The sequence below is a fragment of the Vicugna pacos genome, chromosome 15 (genome assembly GCF_048564905.1).
Source record: "Vicugna pacos chromosome 15, VicPac4, whole genome shotgun sequence".
Lineage (NCBI taxonomy): Eukaryota > Metazoa > Chordata > Mammalia > Artiodactyla > Camelidae > Vicugna > Vicugna pacos.
Window position 1 is genome coordinate 14,875,871 of NC_133001.1, and position 15,230 is coordinate 14,891,100.

Below are 15,230 nucleotides of genomic sequence, written 5' to 3' on the forward strand. Positions count from 1 at the left end.
TTCACTGCCTTCTCTGCAAAATGCTCTATGCGTAGCAGTGGCAACTATGCTTGTTCATTGGTTACTCAGAAGCAATAACATTTTTTAGGCTTCTTTTTCTCCAGTTGTCTTCTTTTTCCTTTTCCTACTTCTCTCTCTCTCTGTCTCTCTCTGTCTCTGTCTCATTTCAAATTTTTGCCTTAGATTCGCCCCCATTACCCCAGGTAATAAGAGGTCACTGACCCCTGTTATCTACAATATTAACTCAGTTCAGAGGTGAGTGTGATTCAGAAGCCATTTCTGATCAGGTCCCAGACCTCGATGAAGGTTGATAAAGGGCAGATGGGAACACAGTCTCCAGCAACTGGAGGCTCTCATCACTTCTTTCTTCCATCTCATTTGCTCTCATATTCCCTGTTTTTATACTACCTTCCCTCCACCCTTTCCCCTACATACATTCCCCTCTGGACACTCACATTCCTATAATCTTCCTCCTGCTTGCGATTTTCAGTAGGATCTGACCGAAAAGATACCCCTATAGCTTCTCCCGATGGAACCAGACCTGACTTTGGACAGGAGGGAAAAACCCAGAAGCTACCTTTCCCAGTGTAGTCGGTCCTAATGTTCGCAGCTCCCTACACTAGATCCCAGGATCCCACCTTCCCTGGGTCCTAACACTATTTAAGGTTCATGTGAAGTCTCCTTGGTGGGCAGTCACTGGGGTGGGAGAACTGAGGGAAAGGGGCTGTGTGGCCAGAGCCCAAGCAAGTCAGGCAGCACTGGGCATGTAGCGAGGCCGGGTCTGCAGCAGATCTGAGGGGGGAGACTGGTCACATAAAAGCCTGGTACCCTGAAAGAGCTTTCTAAGAGTCAAGATTCATAAAATTATATCAAGTTAGAGCCTCTGAAAAACTATATTCCTGTAGGTGGTGGCAATATACTCCAGCCATTACAGATGTGTTCTCTGTGGTTGAATATCAAAGAAATGGGGAGCTTAGAGGATCAGGACTTTAGTACCCATTTGTTATTTTTATCAGTAATACCTGAAAACTGTTACCATGCCCTTTATTAGTTGACCTCATTTAATCCTCACAGCAATCCTAAGAGGGAGGTACCATTAGCATCCCCTTCCTGCAGCTGAAGAATTTGAGGCTTAGAGACATTAAAAGCTTCTTGGAGTTTACATAACTGGTAGGGCAGCAGACCAGGACTCCAACCAGGGGCTGCACGTGCTGTCACGCAGGCTGCGTATTCGACAACTCCTGGGATATCTATTCACATAGGCGCGCACTGGAGTTGGGCAGTGCAAGAGTCCTGACAAAGCAGAGTGCTTAAGCACACCACTGGGCTTTTGAGTAAATGTGAGTAACAAGAGAAGAGCTTTTTAAGTGTATGTAATTAAAAATTAAACCTTGTAGAAGAATCAGATTGCTTAGATTGCATTTAAGCAGGTAGCCATATTGTGTTTAGATTTTTTATTACTTCACGCTGTGCAGGCTTTAGCTGCTGTTTGTGTCCTGCCAGACTTCATGGTTTTATCTTCTGGAGTTCCAAAGGGAATGGGTAGAGGCCATAGAAGTCAAAATTGAATCTCTCCCCCAATAGTCTGCCTGGGTGTGGCTGTTGGGACACTTTTATAGACAGTCATTTCAGACAAGAACAAATGCGTGGTTGACCTATGCATCCTGAGGAAGTTCACCTAACAACTGCCAAGTTTTGAGCATTTGAGATCACTAGGATCTGGCTGAAAGGATGCTGGCAGCAGTTTCCATTGCCTGTGCTTTCCCTCCTGGGAAAGGAGAATTATTACAGAGAGCCATTAGTGTCCTCACAAATACACCAGCAATAATTTATGGTGATAGATCAAAATCAGATTTAGATCTAATGCCTGTCTATTAGAATCTCCTACAAAATAAGTAAAGATACATAACCTAGGAAAGAAGCAGTAATTAGGAAGAGAAACGTGGGGAGCAGGAAGGAGTCCAGAATGTGTGAATATCTGCTGGGAGCCCTAAGAAATATGCAAGAAGGGACTGGATTTCTAGCTGTAAAGTGTGGGGCTCGACGTACTTTACTTGACTACTAAAGGAAGGAAGCCTGGGGAACTTGAAGACACTAGGTGTCACTAGCTGGAATGTAGAGGGTGTAGCAAAATATTAGCTACAGCTTTTCTCCCTGGGTTATATCACGTGACCCTCTCCTTATACATTTTCCCTGCTCCTCCCCATTTTCCACCTTATCCTACAAAAGATACCCACTGAGGAAAAATAAGTTTAATGCAGCTCTGGAAAAAGAAAGAAAGAGAAGAAAAAAGAGACAAAGAGAGCAAGAAAACAGGGGGAAAACACTAGAAAGTTTCTGAACTGCTTTGGATGTGCATAGTCTAACCACTCCTCGAAAAGCAGGAAGGAAAAAAAAACAACCAAACCCACAAGCAGTTAGCCATTTTCATTAAAATGTTAGAAAAACAGCATTTCAGTGTTCCATCTACTGAGCCAGAAGTTGCTGGATTATTTGTTCAGGCTTTTCCATTCACTTTGTTTGCAACATGAAGTGCTCACCTATCCCGACCCCTCTGCCAGCCCTGTCCTGCCCAAGGAACCAAGTCCATCGCCAAGTCCATGGGCATGAGAAGTGGGCATTTGAATGTCACTGGCCAAATTCTGAGACGCTACAGTGTCAGTGAGAGACCAAAAGATACATTTGCTCAGGAGTCCACACATTTTCTTAATAGCCTTATTGAGGCATAATTGATGTGCAATAAGCTGCACTTATTTAAAGTTTGCAATTTGTTAAGCTTTCACAGATGTGTACACCCCCCTGAAATCACCACTACAATCAAGATAGGGGCCCACCATTTTAATAAACACTTATGGCTGTTTCCACAAGACAGATATCTTTTGAGTCAAGTATCTCATCAAATGAAATAAACTTGCTAAAATCCTCTAACAAAAAGCATCTGCATTGTGACTACCTATGTCCCCGTTTTTGTGGATTTGTTGGGCTTTATCAGTGGGAAATTTGAAAGGATTCCAAGGTTGATCTTGATTCTCCAGAGGAGAACGTCTGGCACATGGAAGGTGTGGACTATTTGTGTGCAGTAGGACTCACGGTGAGGTTCCTACACACTCAGCATGGGCTCTCACAATGTTAAGCAGATGAAAGTGGTGGAGTAGAAACAGAAGGAAGTGGAAAATACCCAGGGCTAAGCAACTTGGCTGCAGCAGGAACTTCAAAAGGCCCCGGCAGCCAGGTGGTCACACTCTGGGAGAATCAGTCATTAGCACACGGAACTAAACTATTTCCAGCCTGAAGGCGGGAGCATAAAACTCAGTCCTGTTGGGTCACGTAAGAAATGAATTCACTGAAACAGTAGGGAAGTTTGAAAAGGAATAAAGCATTTCTTTCAAACTAGAGTTTTAAACATACATAGGAAACCTATTCCACGTTCTCAGTCAAACATCTTGGCTTTCAGAGTTTCTCTGTTTCTGAAATAGAGCAACTGGCCCGAGCAAAGAGAAATGAAAACACAGCAGGCACTGAAATCAGCCTTGTATATCCTACTCCTTCCTGCTGTACAGCTCAAAAACTCTATCTGAATTTGCAGTTATTTGAGCTCTTGCATTTTAGAAGAGAATCTCCAGACAGAGGAAGAAAGGCATTTCATTTTCAAGGAACGAAAGTGTCTGAAGTGTTCTCTTACTCACTTGAGTAACATTAACAACCCTGAGGGGTATATGGAAAGGCCCTTAGTGATCTAAAATTATGTCTTCATTTTGAGCACAGAAACCTCAGCGTAAATATCCTACCCTGAATTTCTCACAGTGACAATCACTATGGCAACACCACCACACATTATACAAATGTCTGCCCAAAACCAGTTGTTGACTTTAAATCACAATTTCTAAAGATCTGGCTACACACATAGGAAATAACACCATCAAACTGTAAAATTTCTACTTATACCATTGGGTGCTTGGTAAAGCCTACACAGGGTATAGAGATGTATAGAGATGGTTCCTCCATGTATAGAGATGGCTGTACATTTCCTATTACATCAAACATACAGAGAATTGTCTACCCGTGTTCCCTCCATGTCCTCTTCTAAGCATCTTTCCAATGTCAACTTCTTTATAATCTGTGTCTGCCAGCATTATGCTATTGAAATTGTCCTCGCCAATCTCAGGAAACTCCTAGTTGCCAAATCTGATAGTTCATTTTCAGCCTTCATCCTTCTTGACATTTCCACAGCATTTGTATATTTGACCACTGTTGTGAGTTGAATTATGTCCCCCAGTTTCACATGGCGAAGTTTTAACCCCAAGTATCTCAGCATATGATCTGATTTGGAAGAAGGGGCACTGCAGCTGTAAATTAGTTACAATGACGTCATGCTGGAGTAGGCTGGTGGCATCATCCTAAAAAGGGGAAATTTGAAGACAGATATAAACAGAGGGAAGTCTGTATGAAGAGAAAGAGGGAGAATGCCATGTGAAGGCAGAAATCAGGGTGGTGCCAAGGAATGCCAAAGATGGCTGGCAAAGTACTAGAAGCTCAGGGAGAAGCATGAAATGGGTCCTTCCCTCACAGCCCTAGAAGGAACCGGCCCTGCCGACACCTTCGTCACAGACGCCCAATTTCTAAAAGTGTGAGACAGTCAATGTCTGTTGTTTAAGCTACCCAGTGTGCAGTACTTTGTTACAGCAGCCCCCAGACACTTATACAACTACTTTTCTTACCCTAGGACTTCTGATAGAGAGTGTACTCTCTTTGAGGTCCGTCCAGCTCTATGATTGTTTATTTCTTCTCAATCCATTTCACTTCCTCTGTCTACTCCCTCCATGACTGTGTTTCCTAGAATTCCACCTTCGTCCTCTCCGTGGAGAGGCAGTATAGTGTATTTTGCAGTCAGCCCTCCTTGCTGGGTGACCTCGGGCAATGTGTCTGATCACTCTATTGGGTCAGTTTCCCTACCTGCAAACCAGTAGTTTCTACTTGAGGCAACTAAGAATGACTATCCATTTCCCAAACATATGTGCTCCTTATTAAAAAAAAAAAAAAGAGTTGTTAATTAAGAGTTGTTCTAAGGAGTGAATTATTTTAAAGATGTAAAGTGCTGAACATAAAAGTGCTCAGTAAACATTTACTGTACTTGTTATCTTCTGTCCTTACTTCCATATCTCTTTCATCGTCTCAGCTTCTATTCTTGCAGTGGACATTTGTTACTCCTTTTGGCCACAATGCACATTGAACCTTCTTTCCCCGCCTTAAAAAGCCCTGCCTCCTACTGTCCAGGCCATATTGATAGTCACATTTCCAGCCTCCCTTGCAGCTAAGACATAGGCATTTCCGGTGCCTATGGCATAGGTTGGTGGTACCAGCTGCAGAGGCAGGGCCCATCCCTACACTGTGAGTTGGGAATTGTTTCTTGTCATATAGTCTCTAAGCTTGGCTGTCTTGTCTTCCTGGAGATTCTGTAAGTTACCTATTATCTCTAATAAATTATTTCCTGCTTAAACTAACTGGGGTTGGTTTCTGTTGTAACAACAGAACCTTGGTGGCTGCAACTTTAGTTTTAAAGACCACTTAGATGCTGATGATCGCCAAACCTGGAACTTCAGCCTCTACTTTTCACTTGGAATTCTATCTGGACCTCTCCACCTCTGTGTTCTAAAAATGACCTGAGACAAACATGTGCAGAACGAAATGGAATGATTTAATGGTCTCAAGTCTCCCTAAACTATATTTTCTCAGTTTAATGAAATTACCAGATACTTAAATGCCCCTCAGTAGAGCTTGAGTTAGGTGTGGGATGGGTGTCAATATAGGAGGGCAAATGCCCAACTTCCCAAACTAGGAAAAAAAAATTGTTTTTATTGAAAACATGAAAAAAAAATTAAGTACATGAAATCAACACCAATTATCCAATGAAAATATTCCAGTTCTAGTTGTTTCATAATAGTATGAGTCACAAATATTTTGATCAAACTATAAGGTAAGAGCCCATTATGACAGAATCCAATGAATCTATAACCTCCCTCCAAACGTTTTAGTTATACAACACCTAACTTAGAAATCTGAGACACTCTGAGTCCAACCAGATTGTGAAAACACCACGTACAGAATCTTAAAACTGCCTAAATTCACCCTTCTGTCCTTTCTCTGTTTCTGTTGCTATGGTTTAACCCTCTCTCCTCTGTAACATGCACTTGCCACTTTATGGGGGATTCTGTTTCTGCTCCCTCCCTTGCCACTCAGTCTGGGTCAGGCTGGGAGCCAATCCACACCAGAGTTCACTATTGCTCTCTCTTCCTTCTCTCCCTTCCAGGGATCTGTATCTAATCTTAATGGAGAGGAGGAGTACATTGTGTAATTTGTTTTATAAGATCATGTAGTTTCCAAATATTTGTTTCAAGTCTGAACCAGAGTTCTTGAAAACCTTGTCATCTTTGTTCTCTGATTCTCTGGTAATAAAATTTTCCCAGATAATAGTGATCCTGTGTGTAGCTGCCAAGTTTGGTGGAGTGCAGAGGGCAGGGCACAGGAAACCTATCAGTTAATACTTAAAAATATTATCTCACTACACACAAGATGCTCTCCTGAATCTCGCATCTACAGAAGTTCTATGTGTGAGAGGAGCTCAGGAAAGCAGCCAAAGGATCGCTGAGCTGTACGCCAGGAATGACCAAATGGAAGCACGTATGACGTGGAGTAGTGAGGCTGTTCCCCTTGAGGTATCTAGTGGCCCATGCGCCTTTGGTCTCTTGACCACAGTGGCGTCTGTGGGCAAAGGTTTGAGAGGCCACTTGGAGGGGTGCAGGGAGCACTGTTTTTGGACTCATGAAGGGAGCTAACACTTACTGGATACCTCCTGCTGGGACGCAGCACTCCATGAGTATTTTTACATTTCTGCACTATCTGGGCTTTGTGAACAAAGAGCGCCAGCAAACTTTGTTAAAGGCTGATTTGATGGCAAATGTGCCTAGGAAGTTAGAGATAAAGTATTTTTCTGGAGTGATTTTGAGACTTATTTTCCCTGGAGCCATTTGCTCCTCCCCTGGAAACATTTATTTACATTCCAGAGTAAAGATAAGATATACCTGTCTATCCATCTCTTGACAGAACAATGGGCAGATGTACCAGCAGCCTTATATAAGCTCCAAGTTTCATAATTTTGGGTTTCTTCCCCGGGGTGTAACCCTCTTGCTCATGCATTGTAGCATTAGGCTCTTACTATGTTGCCCTGTGGCGTTTGGACCTGGGGAACCCGTTCTAAGATGCAGTGTGAGGGATAAATGGTCTGTTCTCTGATCCAGAGATCTCATGTTTCTTGTCAGAATATGAACGAATACATATATACATACATGCACAGATACACACATACACAGACCATGTGGCAAACCTAGCACTATCTAATTAAATCCCCAACAACAACAAAAAGGTCAAGCGGTATGAACTATTATTACCACAGATGAGGAAACTAATGTTTAATAAAGTAGCTATTTGCCTGAAGTCAATCTGATGGGTGGCAGAGCTGGGTTCAAATCCAATTAAACAGTCTTCAAGGAAGGAAATCCTGCCAACAACCACTTGAGCTAGACCTGGAGGAAGTGAGCTGGTCTCCAATGTGGCCTCAGACCAGGGGCTGAGGATGGAGATGGCCATTATGGGACACTGTGGAAGTTTATGGGTCTGTAGTTAGCAGAATCTGGTATTAGTCTTGTGACTGCTCTCACAAACTACTGCACACTGAATGATTTAAAATGACAGAAGTTTATCCTCTCACAGTTCTGTAAGCCAGAAGTCCAAAAGCAAAGTGTCCTCTTTCCCCAGGCTCTAGGGGAGAATCCACACTTTCCCTCTTCCAGCCTCTGGTGGCTGCAGGCGTTCCTTCATTTGTGACCACAACACTCCAACCTCTGTCTCCATGGTCACATTGCCTCCTCTTCTCTGTGTGTCTGTCTCTCCTGTGTTTTTCAGTCTAATCTCCCTTTCTCTTATAAGGATACATGTGATTATGTTTAGGGTCCACCTAGGTAATCCAGGAGAAGCTCTTCTTCTCAAGATCCTTAACTTAAAATTATGTCTGTAAAGACCTTTTTTCCATAAGGTGACATTCACGGGTTCCAGAGATTAGTATGTGTCTTTTTAGGGGTCACCATGCAGCCCACTTTATCTAGTTTTATTCATTTTTTTTCTCTTGAGCATTGTGATTTCTTTCTGTCATCCTGAGCTTTTCAGTCAAGTGTGGTCAGATTTAGTCTTGTTTTGGCTGAGAAACTCATTACTTGAGATGAAGTTGTAAGCAGAAGTCCAGCTGAATGTGGAAATCAGCGAGACGAGGCCTGGAGAGAGGGAAGCAGTGAGCCAGAGTGGGCCAATTGAATGAGATGATCAATAAAAAGCAGTCCAGACTCATGGACTCTATCAGCATTTCCCAGGAGTTCCCAGGAACACTCAGATCAGAGAAACCAATAAACCATGGGACTTTCTGCCATCACACAGGATTGGGAGGGGTGGTGCAAATTATTGTTATTTGGGCATTTAAAGGAATTGTAGCTAAGCCCTGACTTCGGAAACTATCAGGATGCATGTGTTTCCAGAGTGTCTTGATTTTATAATAAACAAGGATAAGCATTATTTTTGAAGTCTTCTTTTGATTGAAATACTCAATTCAGTCAAAATACTCAATTCTATTTTGAATGGTTTCTTCTTTTCTGTTCTCTGTTGTCCATCCTAGGAAGGCACTTTCTCTCACTACTAGATCCAAGTGATCTTTCCGCATAGTCAGTACATAGAGCAGATTGCTTCATCACAGAAATGGAGCAGAAAAGCACATGGCTGCAAAACAGCTGGCACATCCCAGAAAGGACTTTCTTAAACCACCTACTCTTTTTCCAAAAATGCATTTTGACATTGCACAGAGATTATCCAGGGCAGAGATCATCTGGACCTTGGACATTCCTTGCACTATTGCAGGGTATATATGAAGAAACTCTATCCAAGCCATTTAAATCACTGGGATTTTTTTTTAACCAAGAGTTAATCAGAGTTATAATGCAAAGCAATTGCTCTATTCAATGCAATGGAAATAGAGAACACTATTCAGACCAATAGAGAACAATGAGTGTATGTATTTTTTTCCATAAACAGAATTAATATTTTATTTATTTATTTTTTAACATTTTAAAAATTGAATTATAGTCATTTTATAATGTCATGTCAAATTAACAATGAGTATATTTATATTATTTCTGATAATTCTTTTAAAGTTCTTGACTACTAACTTCTTCATCTGCCATATCTGGGTCTTTTTCTATTAACCAATTTTTTTCTGGGTTATGGGTCACATTTTCCTGTGTAATTGAATATCTAATAATTTTTTGAATATTGAACTTAAAGTTCACACTACCAAGTGCTGGATATTGTTTTATTCCTGTAAAGAGTATTTGACTTTGTTCTGGTAGGAAGTTATTTGTAGATTAGCTTGATCTTTTCCAACCTTGCTTTGAAGGTTTTCTTAGGACATGTCTAAGGTTACTGTAGATTGACTTTAGCCCCCAAACTAAGGTTTGAGCAATCTGAGGTCTCTACTAAACTCCCCATGTATTCAGCAAGGCCTTTCCACTTTGACTGGTAGGAACCTGATTCAGTCTCGGTGTGAGCTTTGGGGAACTGTTTGGCTATTTACTAATCTGTTCTCCAGGTCTGTAATTTTATCATTTCAAGAATCTTATATAAATGGAATCATACAGTATGTAAACTTTTAGGATCAGTGTTTTTTTCACTCAACATAATTTTCTGGAGGGGGAAGGGTATATATAGCTCAAGTGGTAGAGCACATGCTCAGCACCCAAGAGGTCCTGTTCAATCCTCATTACCTCATCCAAGTGGAAATAAATTAATAAACCTAATTACCTCCCCTCCATTAAACAAACAATACAAGCAAAAAACCCCATAATTCTCTGCAGATTTATCCAGGTTGTTGCGGTAGTTTATTCCTTTTTATTGTTGAGTACATTATGTGGTATAGATGTCCTCTCGTATGTCTAACTGTTTACCCAGTGAAGAACATCTAGGTTTTCTCCAGTTTGGGTCCATTATGAATAAAGCTGCCAAAAACATTTATGTGCAGGTTTCTATGTGAACATTAAATCTTGATTTCTTTGGGATAAATGCCCATGAGTGCAATTTCTGGATGATATGGTAATCATGTTTAGTTTTTCAGGAAACTACCAAAATGTTTTCCATAATGGCTGTATCATTTTACATTCCCACCAGCGATGTCTAAGTGATCTAGTTTCTCTGCATTCTTGCCAGCATTTGGCCTTGTCACTATCTTACTTTGGATCTGACTTAAATCTTCTGTTTTAGCTAGCTTTCTCTGATATCCCTCTGGCAAAGGAAGAGGGGAATACTGCCTCATTATTGTTAGCTGAGGGTAGATATCTAGGTCCTCTCTCTCTCAGCCTAGGTTGGCACCCAGTCAGGGTGTGAGGAAGACTCCTCAGTCCTGCTTGGGGGAGAGTAGAGTTCCAGCTCCCCACTAAGCCTCCACTGAAATGGCTGGGAGGGGTAGGAGTGCCTCATTATTGCCTCTACTGGCACCAAGATGGGACTGGACTTCTTATTCCTGATCCTCCACTAACCCTCCTCGGAAACCACCATAACATGGAGGTGGAGAAGGGGTGCCTCATTACTGCTTGATGGGGTGGAAGTCCAGACTCCCCATGGAGTCCCCACTGATATCATGGAGATGGCCCTAAACTCCCTGTGGGGATGGAAGTCCTGGAATTCTACTTAACCTTTTTTGATACCAGCCCAGTGGTGGGGTTGGGATATTTCTTTATAGCGTGGCCTGGGTGGAACTCTAGCCTCCCGACTTGGCATTTGCTGGTGTGGGTGGTTGTGGCCCACAGTTCTTTTCCATGGTGTTTGGCTGGAGTAGAATAGTTCTTGCCTGGAAGTCTTTTCTCTTGCCAGGCTGCCCCTTTTCCAGTCCTGTGGCTAGAGAGAGCAGGCTTATTTAGGAGCTTTATTCATCTGTACTTGTTGATATTTCCAGGTGATTGGCTTCTGGAGTACATAAGACAAAAAGAAAATTCAGGGAACTCACCACCATGTTATTCTTTGGGGTCCTGAAGTCCCTATCCAGTCTGCCTTCTTCTCTCAACTTTTCAGAACCTTCTTTTATTTACTTTGTGTATAATTTCCAGGGCTTTAAGTTATACTTAGAGGAATAAATAGAGAAAATAACATCTATTTCACTTTTCTGGAAGCAGAAGTCCTGAGGGGTTTTCAAATTTTTTGAGTCCAATAGTTGAGTCCAAATGTGGGCCCACTGGGTTAGGAAGCAGTGAGACCTGTTCTGGCTCTGAGATGCAGTGTCCTGTATTTCAGTCCTGGGTCTGGGCTCTTTAGGAGAGACCTTACATGCCATCAGTGTTCTTCAACTTAACCTAATTGATTGCTAAACCAGTTGCCATAGGATGTGCCCTCCTCCCAGACTCCTGTGATTTTTTGCTAAAATGGTGGGCAGCTTTTGCAAATGGCTTTGTTACCAACTTCCTTAGGCCACATACCAAGGTGTTAAATTGGGAGCTGGTCCTCTGTATGGAAAAACTGAGTTCCCCTAAACCAGATGAAGCCTAAACTTATAGCTCCGAATTCCCCAATAGAACAGAAGTTTAGCAGAAATATTTTGACTCTTAGGCTGAAATCTCTCCCTATTTTAACATCCTCCTGTCTTGGTTTTTCCTGCGTTTATATTTATGCCTTTTAGATTTTTAAAGATGAGCTCTGTTGTTGTGTCTGCTTACAAAGTCATAAATAGAACTGTCAGAAGCTATGTTCAGTAACAGAACTTTAGGTTTAATATTAATATGTATACATGGGGGAGGAAAATTTTCCTCTACCCTCTTAGGTTCTCTGGCTTGTTCTGTGAAATAAATTGACAACAGGCATGTTAACAGGAAAAAAGGCATATAAGATTTATTTGATATTACAAGTGTTAAATGACCCTGAGGGCTTCACAGAGAGAAGAGAAAACCTCCCAAAGAAACAGTTCAGCTTAGGGACATTTGTATCATTTGGACAAAGGAGGATGAATTTAAAGAGAAGTGACAAGATAAAAGAAAGGAACTTTGAGCTTCTAGGGGCAGTACATTGCAGGAAGGCAAATATACGGGGGAACTAATAGTAGATAAGGGCTAGTTAGTAGGGTTTGTGTGTGTAGACTCTTTTTTGGGTGTCGTCTCGTCTTTGGTGATAAGGTTGTTATTTCCCTCCTGATACAGGAAGTGGGGGTGAGGGCAGGGGGCACCCTCACAAGGGGAATTTATGATCTGTTTTCAGGGGGACAGCAAAGTGCCCATCCTGTGTCTGCTTTTTCTCCGTTGCCTTCAACTCAAAATAATCCTTATGCCAGAGTGGCCTGTTTTGGGTTGGCATATTCTGGCCTCCTCCATTTATTATTATCCTCTTTTACTGAGTAGATATAATTAATGATATGATACTCATTTTGTTTTGAGAGTTAATGGAATGGAAAATAATAGCATTTTTTTTTTTCTACTGAGAGGGAAAAAACTCAGTACGTTTTGTTGGTGTAAAATAGAAAGATCATCCTATTTGATAGTGCAAGAAGCTGGTCATTAGACTATATAACATTACAGTTATGATTTTCAGTATTATTAAATTACTTAGAAGTTTCTCTATGCCTCTCTAGTCTAGTCATTGACTGGAATATAAAAATTGTCAGTTATAGGCTCCTGGAATATCATGACTATAGTAACTCTAGACCATGACAATCCTAAGGAAAGTTAAGAATAAATGAGCTTTGTGTTTGAACTATAGATTGTCAGTTAGGAATCCTGTTCTTGGGAAACTGAGAAAATTTGGTATTTGAGACAAGTGTTAGAAAACAAACTGGGCTAATAAAGATCAAAGCAGGAAAATTATCCTTTTATAGACATACTTAGATGTGTCATTTAACAAAGTCCTGAACTTTTCATGTGAACCAGTTGCCTTGTGCTTATTTTAAAATCAACAATGATTACTGAAAGTCCACTAGGTGAAAATCATGGTGTTAGGCTGTTAGAGAATATAAGATGTAGATCCTGCCCTTCGGGTGCTTACAATCTAGTGAAATAGGACATAGATCCATGGAAAAGTAAATAATAATAGTTTAGGTTCAAAGGGAGGTGATGCTGTGAAGGCAAGTAAGTTAATTATACTGAAAAACTCTATGGAAGTTCGAAGAGGAAGAATCACTGGAGATTGGAGCCTTATAGACAATGGCAGTTAAGCCAAGTCTTGAAGGATAGGAGGGTTGTGGATAGATGGAGGTGAAGGAGGATGGGCATCTTAAGCCTTGAAATTCCTTTTGTTAGTCTTTTTAAAGGAAGCTGTTTGGATAATATCCGCGGATGATCCGAGTTACCCATGACCCAGCATACTGATACTAGCTTAAAACTCTTTTCTGTCCTTCATTCTTTTGTCTTGTTCCCCAGATGGTCAGCAGACTAACGGGTTGGAGAAGGAGGCAATAGTCAAGAAATGAAACAGGAAAATCAGAGAATAAAGAAAATCCTCCTGGAAACCTGATAGTGGTTGTGTTTAATTTTACATCTTAACATGGGTCAGTGTTAAAATAGACTCTCCTCACAACAGACGATTTACAACCAATTTCAAACCAAACAATTATCCCTTTTCTACGAAGAGTAACACCTTTTAAAAAGAGCTGTGGTGCCTATGCTTGGAAAAGTGAACCAAGGGCATGCAGAATTGTGTCAGCTAGAGCCCAGAGATTGTAGTAAACAGATTGAGAAAACAAGACAAAAAGGCCTGACACCTGGGCAATTAAATTCTTAACAATAAATTAGTGATTATATTTAACTGTACTGAATGTGTTGGGGAACACAATGAAGAATATTTCTACTTAAGTTGCAGATTGTACTCCTTAAGCTATTAAATTAAAAAATACAGTCCCCACCCCGCCCCCGGAAATAAAGCATCCTCCTCCCCTTACCAGTTCCACTCCATGCTTCCTGACTTTTCATTCTAAGCACTTGCTTGAGCATTTTGGAGAATCTTCTTCTCACCAGGACCTTGGTATCTAAGCAGAAAAGAAAATTGTTCCCATTTCCAACTCAAAGGTGGTTGTATTTACATAAGCTCCTCTTTCATTTAAATCTGTCTTAATCCTTAAGGATTTAGTAGTTGAAATGCAGAATGCATTTTTTTATACTAAACGAGAAAAACCATAAGAGAAAACAAACAGTACAGAGGAAGAATTTTAACAAATCACCTTTTTTAAAAATTTTCATGTTTTGTCTAAAAGCAGTACTGTTTCTAAGATATTTGTTTTTATTTTCCCAGTAAAATGTTGAAATAAAAATATATGTGTAAATATACATATAAAATGAAAGAATGAGGTCATAATTTCATTTGAAAGTACAGTGTAATCATTTTAATGTTACCTTCAAACCCATCTCTAAGTTCAAGATAATTCTGAAAAATTTTGAGCTTGATTGCTGAGTTGATGGGCAGCTGGTCTACATTATTACGCCAACAAATGCATTAAACTGTGGTTAATTACTAGCTCTTGGGGGGTGCAAAAGAATGGCCAATGTAGGTTTTTTCCCCCTAAAGTAATGTGCAAGAATTTATTCTGTGTTTAAATGGCTTAGTTGAGAGTTCTTAAAAATTTCTCCCCTGGTGAGGTGCTAATTGCTGGAGCTCAGTTCTGCCCCAGAGAACCTGCCAGCAGAACAGAGACGAAACAGAACCTCCTGGTTTGCATCCATTTCTGAACTTACTTGTTTTTTTTTTTTTTTCATTTAATCCAGCCCTGTCTTTCCTTGGATGTGTTAGAGAAAGGCATTTTGTTTTTTTATAAACAAACCAAAAAATACTTAAACTAAGATTCTTGTCATTAGATCAATTCTTAAAAAGAAAAATGCAAAGGGATTTTACTATGTAATCTCAAAGATTTCTTCCAGTTGTAAAATCCTTCCACTGACTGTAATTTTACTTAGTTCTTTTTCATTATCACTATCCTTATTTGCATATATCTTTTCATTATAATAATTTTTCTTCTTTGCATGAGATGCTGTATTTAAGTAATTCTGCCATATTTGAACTGTAAGTACTAGAGGAAGGTAGTAGAATCGTATGTCGTCTTTCCATTCAAGATAAGCAGAACTGTCTACTAATCAAAATTCTTGGCAATACAGTTGCCAAAAGATCGGCCC